The sequence below is a fragment of the Haemaphysalis longicornis genome, unplaced genomic scaffold (assembly GCF_048455015.1).
Source record: "Haemaphysalis longicornis isolate Haplotype H1 unplaced genomic scaffold, Haemaphysalis longicornis Haplotype H1 scaffold_10, whole genome shotgun sequence".
Taxonomy (NCBI): Eukaryota; Metazoa; Arthropoda; class Arachnida; order Ixodida; family Ixodidae; genus Haemaphysalis; species Haemaphysalis longicornis.
Genome location: NW_027526204.1, coordinates 15833426 through 15844056, shown reverse-complemented (window position 1 = coordinate 15844056; position 10631 = coordinate 15833426). Strand labels below are relative to the sequence as shown.

Below are 10631 nucleotides of genomic sequence, written 5' to 3'. Positions count from 1 at the left end.
GTAGAAGTGCAACGAAAGAACCAAAGTCAGAACCTACTAAAACAGAACACCCTGGCTGAACTCGCAGTAACGGTCACACCACATCGTAGCCTAAATACAACGCAGGGCGTGATCTCTGAGAGGGAGCTGCTTCACGAGACAGATGAGGATTTGCTTGAGGGACCAGGGCGTCACGGCTGTGCGCCGGATCACCATGCGTCGCGCAGGTGAGGAAATTCGAACTAAGCATGTTCTGACCTTCAACCGTCCAACGCTTCCTGAATCCGTCCATGCTGCCTTCATATCCTGTCCAGTACGCCCTTACATACCTAGTTCTGGAAGGTGTTTGAAGTGCTAGAAGTATGGCCATGGAACTCAGTCTTGTCGTGGCCGACCCACCTGTGCTCACTGCGCACGTGCTGACCACACCAGTGATGAGTGCAAAAAAATTCCCCCGCATTTCCCCGAAGGGGAGTATGAGGAAGTGCGAAGCACGGGGTGATGCTATGAGGGGGAGTTTGTTGAAGTTTGGTGGCATTTTGCCCGTTAGTTACATTAACACCCCCTCGTGATCACGTTCGGCTTAACACGCCTCGTTTGTCCCTCTGCGGAAATCTTGGGGAATTAACGTGTATGTTCGAGAGATGTTCGAGAGGGAATGTAATCACGCACTCACACACACACACGCAAAGTAAAGTGAAACGACAGTATTTATTTCAGCACTTGTTTGTGTTGTCGTTGTATGCGACGATCATTACGACCGCCTTGTGGTCGCTAAAGTGGACCCTTAAGGGTTGTTGCAGCCGCTATAACGCCGCTGAGTCGCCAACGCACGCCGCTGACGACGTAGTTTGAATGCGTTAAAGATATAAGGCGCGTTACTAACACTGATATCAGCGTCGCGTCCGTGGCTTAGTCGGTAGAGCGTCGCGCTGCGGCCGCAAAGTCCTCGGATCGAAACCTGGCGCCGGATGCTGTTTTTTTTATATAGTGTAGTGGCCTGGCTGGCGCGCCGAGAGAGGGTGTTGCGAGCTGGAGAGTAGTAAAGGGGCTTTAGGAGAGTAGGCGAGGGGGGAGAGGAGGCGCTATGCGAGCGCCCTCATGCGTCGGAAATCCGGCGCCGTTGCTAGGCACGGTAGCTAGCTCCGTTGCTAGGCTGCGGACGGAGGACGGCGGTGGAAGCAGGAGTAGGCCCGACTAAAGCCCGTACTACATGGAGCGATTTCGCCTGCGAATTCGCTGATGCGGCGCCGCTCGTGCGGCAAAACCACCTTTTTTCGTTGCTGCGGCAAAGTGCCAAACATTTTAAAGAGGTCGAGCAAACGCCGCTCGTGCGGCGTGTGCGGCGTAGAGGGGCCGGACCTGCGGCCAATAGGAGCACAGCTCGGCACCACTTGCACGCTTGGAAACCATAATGGCGTTGCTTGTATGAGCGCGACAAAAGCGCGGGCGCACCAAAACGTTTGTCTTCTCTGCTTTGTGTGCGTATATTGATAAACAATTGGCGATTCTTATATAAAACCGCAAATAAACTTATATTTACCGCAAACCAGATGGAAACAACTTGCCAAGAAAGTAAAATAAAACCACCCTTGTTAAAATCACAACAACCTTTGCTGGTGGCAAACTTCATTCAGTCTGCAAACAAGGCGCATATGCGAAAATCGCGGCGTTCGCAGGCCCCATGTAGACGACAATTCCAGGCATTGCGAACTTCGCTAGTGCGAATGTTCGTTCCAGCGGATTCGCAGGCGAAATTCGCTCCATGTAGAACGGGCTTAAGAAGTGCTTCGCACTTAAAAAGAACAAGTGAAATGCCCAAACTGTGGTGAACCACACGCTGCGTACTCGCGTCCATGTCCCGCGTTCAAAAAGGAAAAGGAAATAATCCAACTCAAAGTCACCGAAAACCTAACCTTTGCACAAGCACGCCTCAAGCATGCCCTGCTTTCAGGCAGAAGTTACGCAGACGCTGCTCGCCGGGGGGTGGAGCGTCGTCTTGGGAATGCGGGCACCCAGTGCAACCTGGTCCCACCACAGCCCCCCCCCCCCCCCCCGTTCAGCAGCAGAAAGTTGCTCCTGTGGCTTCTGCTGCTACACCCTCCAGTGCTGTGCCTAAGGCCCCCAGCGCGACCACCTGTGCTGCGCCAAAGGCCCCCAGCGCGAGGTCCAGTGCTGCGCCAAAGGCCTCCAGTGCTGCGCCTAAGGCCTCCAGCACGAGCTCAGTCCAGATGAGTGATGATCTGGTTCCATCCTGGGCACCTGCAAAACAGCAGAAGGCTGCTCCTGTGGTCACTGCTGTTGTAGGAATGTCCATTGCTGCGGCTGCGGCCTCTGTCACAGTGTCACCACTGACACTTCTCCTTCGGAAACCTTGGATGAGGCCATGGATGTCTCTCCAAGTACACCTGCTCCTGAAACTCCACAGGAGCGCCGCAGTTCCGCTGGCCACGGTAAATCAAACAAATCGAAGTCGCCCAAGGTAACTCGGCGACCTAGGTAAACTATTCAAAGGGCCCCAGAAACACATCTCCTTCTCTAATGACTTTTTTAATGGAAAAAGAACATCTCATGATCTGTATTTCCCTTCTCTTAGTATTTATGGCTACTCAAAGTATTATCCACTGGAATTGTAGGGGGCTGTTAAACAACCTTGATGATATATATGATATACTCAAATCACAAACCAAAAATACTGTGCCTTCAAGAAACACACCTATGCCCACCTCAGACAAACTTCTTAACACAATACACTATATTCCGTAAAGACAGACTGAACTACCACCAGCCGTCTGGTTGGGTGGCAATTATAGTACAAAAATCTGTTGCTTGTCAACACCTGCAGCTACAAACCTCACTTGAAGCAGTTGCCGTTAGAACCATAATTTTTGATAGACTAATAACAGTGTGTTCTCTTTGTGTCCCACCGGACTATCGCCTATCCAGCGTCAAATTCGAAGTCTTAATCAATGAGCTACCTGAACCCTACCTAATAACTGGGGATGTGCAGAAGCTTACGCACGAGGGCGGCTTATTGAAAAGTTCATCACATTATCTGGAAGTTGCATCTTAACAAGAAACATCCAACATATTACAACACGGCTCACAACACATATTCTGCAATAGACCTGGCAATTGGCTCCACAATTTTACTGCCCACCTGTGAGTGGAAAGTAACAACCCCTATGGCAGCGACCATTTCCCCGTTAGACTACTAGCTATAAGCAGTAACTCCAAAGACACCGACTCACTTTGAACTTTTAAACAACATGTAGCTGACTGGAAAACATTCAAAGAACTTTCCAGACTAACCCCTTCGCTAATAAGTCATTTAGATGTTGAAGCAGCAAGTTCACTTATTACGGCCCATATTCTTGACTGTGCTCAAACAAGTATTCCAGAGACCACTCCTAAAACCCTCCCCAAACCTAGACCATGGTGGAATGAGGAGTGCAAGCATGCACGTTCCGAACAGAATAAAGCATGGGCACTCTTACACCGCTATCCTACGGCAGACACCTGCTCAAGTTTAAACGGGCAAAAGCCAAAGGAAAGCAGACGAACACACGAATTAGCAAAAAACGAGAGTTGGACAAGGTTTATATCGTCTATCAACTCTTACACAGACTCTCACAAAGTATGGACTAGAATAAAGAAACTAAAAGGCTACAAGACCAATCCTACTCCCCTTGTAAGTAGTGTGGGTAATACAATAAAAGACCAAGCAGACGCTCTCGGCAAACATTTTGAACACTTATTCAGTTCCACCCATTACACACAAACATTTTTACAGCACAAGAAAGCAGCTGAGCGCCAGCCCCTTTGTGTGAACAAACGCTCAAATGAGGGATATAATGCCCCATTTACGTTGCCTGAACTTATTACTGTGCTGTCCACATGTGGCAAATCAGCCCGTGGAGCTGACAGAGTTAGCTATGAGATGATTGTTAAGAAATAAAGATGCGCAGGCAGGGGGCGACAAAAGGAGAAGAGGAAGAGGAGGATCGGGGGGCGCGCACTGTCTCGCTAATCGACTCGAGCACCACATCGGAAGCCAGACGCTGGTCTTCTTTCGTTACACATTTTCTGGTGCCGTGAAACCCGGGAACCGGCGCACGAGTGAATCTACGTTCGACGGCGCAGCGGTTCCGAGGCACGTTAGGCTTGGATACCTTCGTACTGCTTTATCCTGGAAGCCTTGCCCTAGGCCGCCGCCCCTTTCGGCTCGTGCGCAAGCCCGCCCTTGTCCCCTTGGTATTCGCAACCCCAGCCTCTTGCTTCATCGACTGGTGTCATGGACGCTCTTCGTATTCGCCGAGATGTCCTGCGAGCGACTGTTTCCGGGACCATCACAGTCCTCGACGACTTCCTGCGGATCCAGGCAGCAACGGCCCTTGACAGACAAAATGTCCTCGACCTCATCTTGCATGACCAGGTGAGCCTTTACAAACTCGACGTTCAAGTTCAGGAGAACCTGAGGAATGAAGAATTTGATGCCGACGTTTTGGAAGCGATCGATTACGACGAGCTTATCTGCGCCCTGCGAACGCGCGTTCGCTTCTCCGCGAGCCAATACTCCTCCGCAAGCCCCGTTCTTCAACTTCAGGCGGCCCTGGTTACCACCCGCATCGCAACCTCGACTATTTGCTCGCTTCCCGAGGAGGCCTGGCGGAGAATGGTCCCGGGTGACGTGCCACCCGTCCTGGAAATAACTGGTGCAGCGGTAGAAGAACAGGACGACGACGGAGGCGCTGCAGCCTTTCAGGACGCCAAGCAAGACCCCGATGGGCTCAGCCCGGGAGAGTGGCTCCAGCGAACACCCAACCCTGATGTTGCCGAGATTTCCGTTGTGGAGAAATCTGAGGGACCCTGCCGAGACCTCGCCGTCGCTGACACGACAATCGTTTCCGAGACGTCTGACCGGCCTTGCCGCAGCGCTGGCGTCACCGACGCGGCTCTCACGTCAGAGGCGTCATTACAGCCCTTCCGCAACCCTCGCATTCACGACTTGACTACCGCCACAGAGACGTCGGACCCGTTCTGCCACGGCCCTAGATTCGATGATGCGACTCTTGTTTTGGAGAACTCCGAGCTTCCCAGTTGCGACCGTTACGTCGGTGACGCACCTCTCGTTTCGCAAGCACTTCAGCAACCCGGTTTCAAGTCAAAGATATTTGTATTGGGTCCAGCAACGAAAATGTGGTTCGTGCAGAAGATGGACTCGCTTCAGGGGATAACGAAGCCCCTACTCCTCCGACGCTCCATGAGCGAGCTTCGACGCCGGAAGCGAGCTTCGGCCGTGCTCGTCAAGGATCGGTGTGGAGGCATCCTCGTGGCGAAGCAGAACAGATGCTTCTATGGTGACTACCCCTTCTTCAGCAAGCGCAACTCGATTCGGGACGAGCCTTTGTACCTTGTTGGGCACGGCGAGAGCGAAGTCCTATTGTTCGCAGAGATAACGGATACGCCGATCGAACACACGTATTTTCTCATGGAAGCAGTATCAGACGTGGAGGCGGCGGCAATGCCAACACGCTACCGTGACGCTCTCTGGAAATTTGGCAGTATACATCAACTGTTCCCGTTTGATCCTGGCGGCTGCCTGGCGACTGAAAACCAGGAGCATGGTCTCTCTTTCCGGTTGACCATTTGCAATCCTCACTTTTATCCCCCAAGTCACTTTGATCCAGCAACTCTGCAAGCGGTCGTTGCCCGTGACATTGGCCATGGACCTGTATTGCCTCGCTCGAATGACAAGGCCGTTTACCGAGATCGACGGCACCGAGACACCCAGCTGAAGGCTCCACTAGATCGCCCAGCCAGCCTACAAGCATCGCTGCTAAGAAATCATGCGCCGCTATGGAAGTCGAAAAACTGGTCGTTGTGGGGCCCAGACTTCGCCACTGACAGTGCCGCTGCCGGCTAGCTCCTGACCAACTTGGCGGCGGCGGGAGTATGTTAAGAAATAAAGATACGCAGGCAGGGGGCGACAGTAGGAGAAGAGGAAGAGGGGGATCGGGGTGCGCGCACTGTCTCGCTAATCGACTCGAGCACCACATCGGAAGCCAGACGCTGGTCTTCTTTCGTTACAAATGTTCACACCATTTCACAGACGATGGCGATATAATAAATGTGCGGTATCGATTACGTTGCTGTGGAACTGCACTTGTGGGGCAGGTATTGCTAATTTTCAGGTATTCTCCTGAGGCATCTCATACTCTGGAGGTGCGGAGGATGGTAATTCACTACCGGCCGCTTTAGCCCACTCCGAAGATCGTCGTACTGGACAGAGTAAAAATGCAAGCACCGATCCCAGCACTATTGTAAGTTTGATCGGTGCTAAGCTACTTGTTTATCGCTTGCGTCCTCACAAACAACACAAGCATCAGCTCGCACGCACACACCAAACCAGAAAGAAGCCAGCCAGCACATCTTCCATTCTCCCTAGCAGAGTCCAAAGGGTGCTCATGCCTGCATCTAGTGAAAATTCCGCACTGTCGGCATAAGTGCTGTCTGGTGTGTTGCAGTCGTCTGGTGCTCTGTTAAAGTGAGGATGCTTGAGCAGGCTTACACAGTTCCTTGCTGTGTTCCACCTGGCTGGCATAGAGTCATAAAAAAGTAAGCCTAACTCCATTTCTCGGCCGACGTGGGAGCACCACAGCCAATGCTCAATTACTGAAAGAAAAGAATAGCGACGACGGAACACCAGGGAGGAAAAATAGCGACGGAACACCAGGGAGAAAACTGACAGACACAGCATGGCATCCATTTGCTCTATCTTCCTTCCGTTTCGTTGTTTCTATATGCTCTTATTTTCATTTAAAAATGTACCCGTTTGTACAACATTCCCTTTCAGCTAAGGAATTACCATACATCACAATGGAAGTGCACTTCCAGCACACAATTACCCACTGCAAGAGGGAGGAAACTTGGAAGGGGACATACGCTCTGTTTGTATGCCGGACTCTATCGGAGATCTGGGTTGAGCAACCATCAAGAAGCCAGCAAACTTTCCAGCCTTCCTGCTTTAGTTACATGAGCCCCCAGGTGATGAAAACTAGGCGATCCATTCGCGGTTTGCCACTTGCTGCGAACTTCGCACGTATTAATCAGCACGCAGGCACATTTCTGATCTTTCTCTACTGTAGCATTTTTGGGGAATGTGGTAGATCCGTTTCATTCACGAGCACTGAATAGTGTTATATCGTCGAACGTTGGCTTCAAGTACCTGCACTAGGTTTCACGACATTGGGTCGCGTTATATTGCCTGAGATCGGCTGCGGCCGAGAACAGCGCCTGCTGCCGGGGTGGCTGCCAATACATCATGCCACTCCGATTCAAAACAACTGCGGGGGGCCCCAGAGGGGTCGGAGAGGCAGACGCACCTCTTCAGACGTAGCTGGTGGACTGAGGGGGAAGCTGCTGCCAAGCATTTGAAAGGGGCGTGGGCTACTTTCCCGAACAGCATCTCCCCGCGCCATGACTTATGTTGGTTAGCTGACTAACTTAAACAAACGGTTGTGGTTACTTCCTTCCGTGGCTTTTGCCGTTACATTTTCTGGTGTAAGCGATGAACGATGTTCTAGTTACCATAACATAACTGCAGCATGTATCGTGAGCGTGGGTGACGTAGGATCACCTCGAACGGGCCCTCGGCAGACGAGGCTGCGAAGGCAATGGTCGGCGCCACTGCTCTGCAGCCACGGCAAAGAACGTACCCTACTGCGGGCTGCAGCTGCGAGTTGCTCGTGGGCGTAACAGACGAACGCCACTCCCGGAAGACACTGAGCCTGTCATGCCCCGCTACTGGCACTGCACACGAACAAGGTTCGGGATCAACCTCGAGGCAGAAGGCACGACGACGAGCGAACGCCGGCACACAACCCTTTCGGGAGCTGTCGGGATGCTCACACAGACGTTCCTCGGCGATCCGCGGAAGCCTTGAAAGGCACACGAAGTCTTGTCCGGGCTCACTAGTGCACCAGTATGAGCTGCACTTCCAGGCCTTCGTCCCCGCCGACGACTTTAACGGGGCCAAAACAGCGGGAACTCCGACGCGGCGCACAGGCGAACGATGCAGTAGTTTTGAAAAAAAACCGTGTACTTAGTCTTGCACCCACCTCTTGATTGAGTGATGTTTGGCGTCTGACCGGCGAAAACGACGCTGCAAGCGCGTCAAGTTTTTTTTTTTTTGGAGTGCCGTCCAGTTCTATTGAATATACGACCACTTGCCACTGTAATGTTGAAAGGAGCCATGAAGAGAAAACACAAGTTTGGTTCATTCAAAAGATTGTCTCGTTAGAATCATACTGACACCACTTTTAACGTAAACTTCGCTCAAATAAGCTACATCATTAGGAAAAACGGGAATGGTCATGCGACCCACCAGCTCATTTCCCGCAACTGAACCTATGATGTCACATGAGCTAAGCTCTGCGATTGGCGGAGGCTGGCAGAAGCAGACGAAAATTAGGTAGAGCTTACAAACTAGACGAACGAGCGATTTGCGCTTAAATTTAGGGCACATTCTTTACAAAGCATTAAGAATGATGGGACAAACAGTGGAAGTTACGAAAGCACATGTAAACATAGAAGTACTGATGCGTTCTGCTGTTCGTACTGCGCACAGCATGCTTGGTTTAGCCAGCTGCACAGCACTACAGGGCTTGGGGTTGTCTCAGACGACACTGGCTGATTGACGCAAGCAACGGTGTCTTACGTGACCCCATTTGTCGAGCGAGCACTGTTTCAGGGAACGAATATTTTCTCCCAGAACAAAAACAAGCCAGGTTTAAATGCGGGCAAAAACAAACCAAACGCTTGCCACGGTATCGTGGCGCCATCTAGGTTACGGAACGTAAAGAAACGCGGGAACCATCCAACACCGCTGTACAGGGTGGAGACAACCTTTGAACGGTCCCGTGCCGCCGCAATTGGGCCAACGGGCTCAACGCGTTATTCTTTTCGTTTCCCACGAGACCTAGCAACGCGAAACAGACAATATGATTCAAACTTCTTCAGTAAACCGCGTTGCGGCGATAATTTTAGCGCGGTTTTGACACAATCACTTGCTTCGGCGGCGAGCGAGCAACCGAAAATTGCGGCGCCAGCGTATACGTGTCTCTACCCTGTACGGCGGATGCGTGAATGAAGGTACTCTAGGCTGCAGAGCGGTCGGTTCCCGTGATGTCACTTGGAACCACGAAAACGCACGATTGAGCGGGAAAATCAAAATTTTAACCTAAATTGTTTAATTTCTCAGTGAATAAAGCACCGTTTGTATCCGGACAAGCGCTGGGGGCACTATAAAACACGAAATCTTTTGAATAAAACCAACTTGCATTTTCTCTTCATGGCTCCTTGAAATACTGCTACACGTTAGTCCAAGGCCTAGATAAAATTGTGGAAATTGAGTTAAAATAGCTAAAACTTAAATAACCATCATACGGAACCACACCGTCCGCTTATGGCGCCACGCATCCGCAGTGGCAATCTACTGCCAGGCGATGGAGCCGTCGGACGACGTACTACGGACCTGACATTGAAAACGAAGGGTGTTAGCGATTGTCAATGCTCGTTTCGCGTTGCATAGTGTTGGGTGTAATATTTTACTGCTGATGATCGGGTGTGCTTGTATGAGAGTGTTTCTCCGCAGGAATGCGCCGTTCGAGAGAGGGGCTCGTGCCAGTGCCTCACTGCCCGCAGTCAAACGTGAGAAGCTGCCGGAACTGCCTGTGATCTTGCCAGTACCAACGATCTCCGTGGGTCCGAGAGGCACTTCTGGAAAGGTTTGTCGTGTTTTGCCGTGGCCTGTCGTGCTCTCCGTGTCTCCTGCCCACCGGTCTCTGTTCCACACACTCACTGCAATGACAGCACCCCACGGCCGCCGATGTTTTCAGGCGGGGTCATACTTGAGCGGAGTGCCGTGTACAACGGCTGAACACTGACGGCGCAAAATTCGTCCAAACTCCGTTCCCGGCATCGCTGATTTCAGCTTATTTTTCGCGCGCCGTAGTCACGAAACCTGCGACAGTTATTGGGAGCGGACTTTTGAAGCAAAATCTCACAATGTACTCTTGGCAGCACCGCCGCGACAGCGACGCTAGAATCGTGGGGACTCTTATGTAATACATAAGATGATTTTAAGGCGGTAGTTGAGGGGCGATGCATTGAGGGCAAATACGTGACTTAGCAATTCTACGAAGTTCACGTGCCAGCGTGCCGTCGAGACTTTATGCCGTCGAGAATTTTTTTCGCTGTACACTTGACCGCGTTCGCACTCCCCGAGCAAACTTTTCCGAACCTGAGCATGCGTTCGTCTCCTAATAAATATACATTTAAGTAACGGCCTCGGGTTGAGCCATCTGCTCCGAAACACAGTGAGCCCGAAGGGGAAGCAATGCGTAGTGGCGATGCAAGCGTCGGGTGTGGCTAGCCTGAAGCACTAGCCACAGGCAAAAAGGGGGGGGGGTTGCGAGGAGGGGGACAGTAAATACCAGGTATATTCGAACCTAGGATCATAGCCTCAAGAAGCGGGGATATAAACACTGCACTAAAGGTCGTAGAGGTTCAGTTCTCTGATCATTAGTAGTTGCCAGTTTTCACCCTATGTGGACGTGTTGCTTGACACAGCCTGTACGTGGGTAAAAGCT

General features: G+C 51.5%; 2 protein-coding genes across 2 annotated transcripts in view; one reads left to right on the top strand and one right to left on the bottom strand.

Moving 5' to 3' along the window:
* LOC144158241 (uncharacterized) overlaps positions 1-7636 on the bottom strand; it is a 200119-nt gene extending 192483 nt beyond the window's left edge. Inside the window, exon 1 of the mRNA XM_077688978.1 lies at positions 7619-7636. The gene's annotated coding sequence lies outside the window, so the exon portion shown is untranslated. The remainder of the gene's footprint in view (positions 1-7618) is intronic.
* Positions 1-10631, top strand: part of LOC144158244 (uncharacterized) — a gene marked incomplete in the record, with an annotated part of 583448 nt that overhangs the window by 553012 nt on the left and 19805 nt on the right.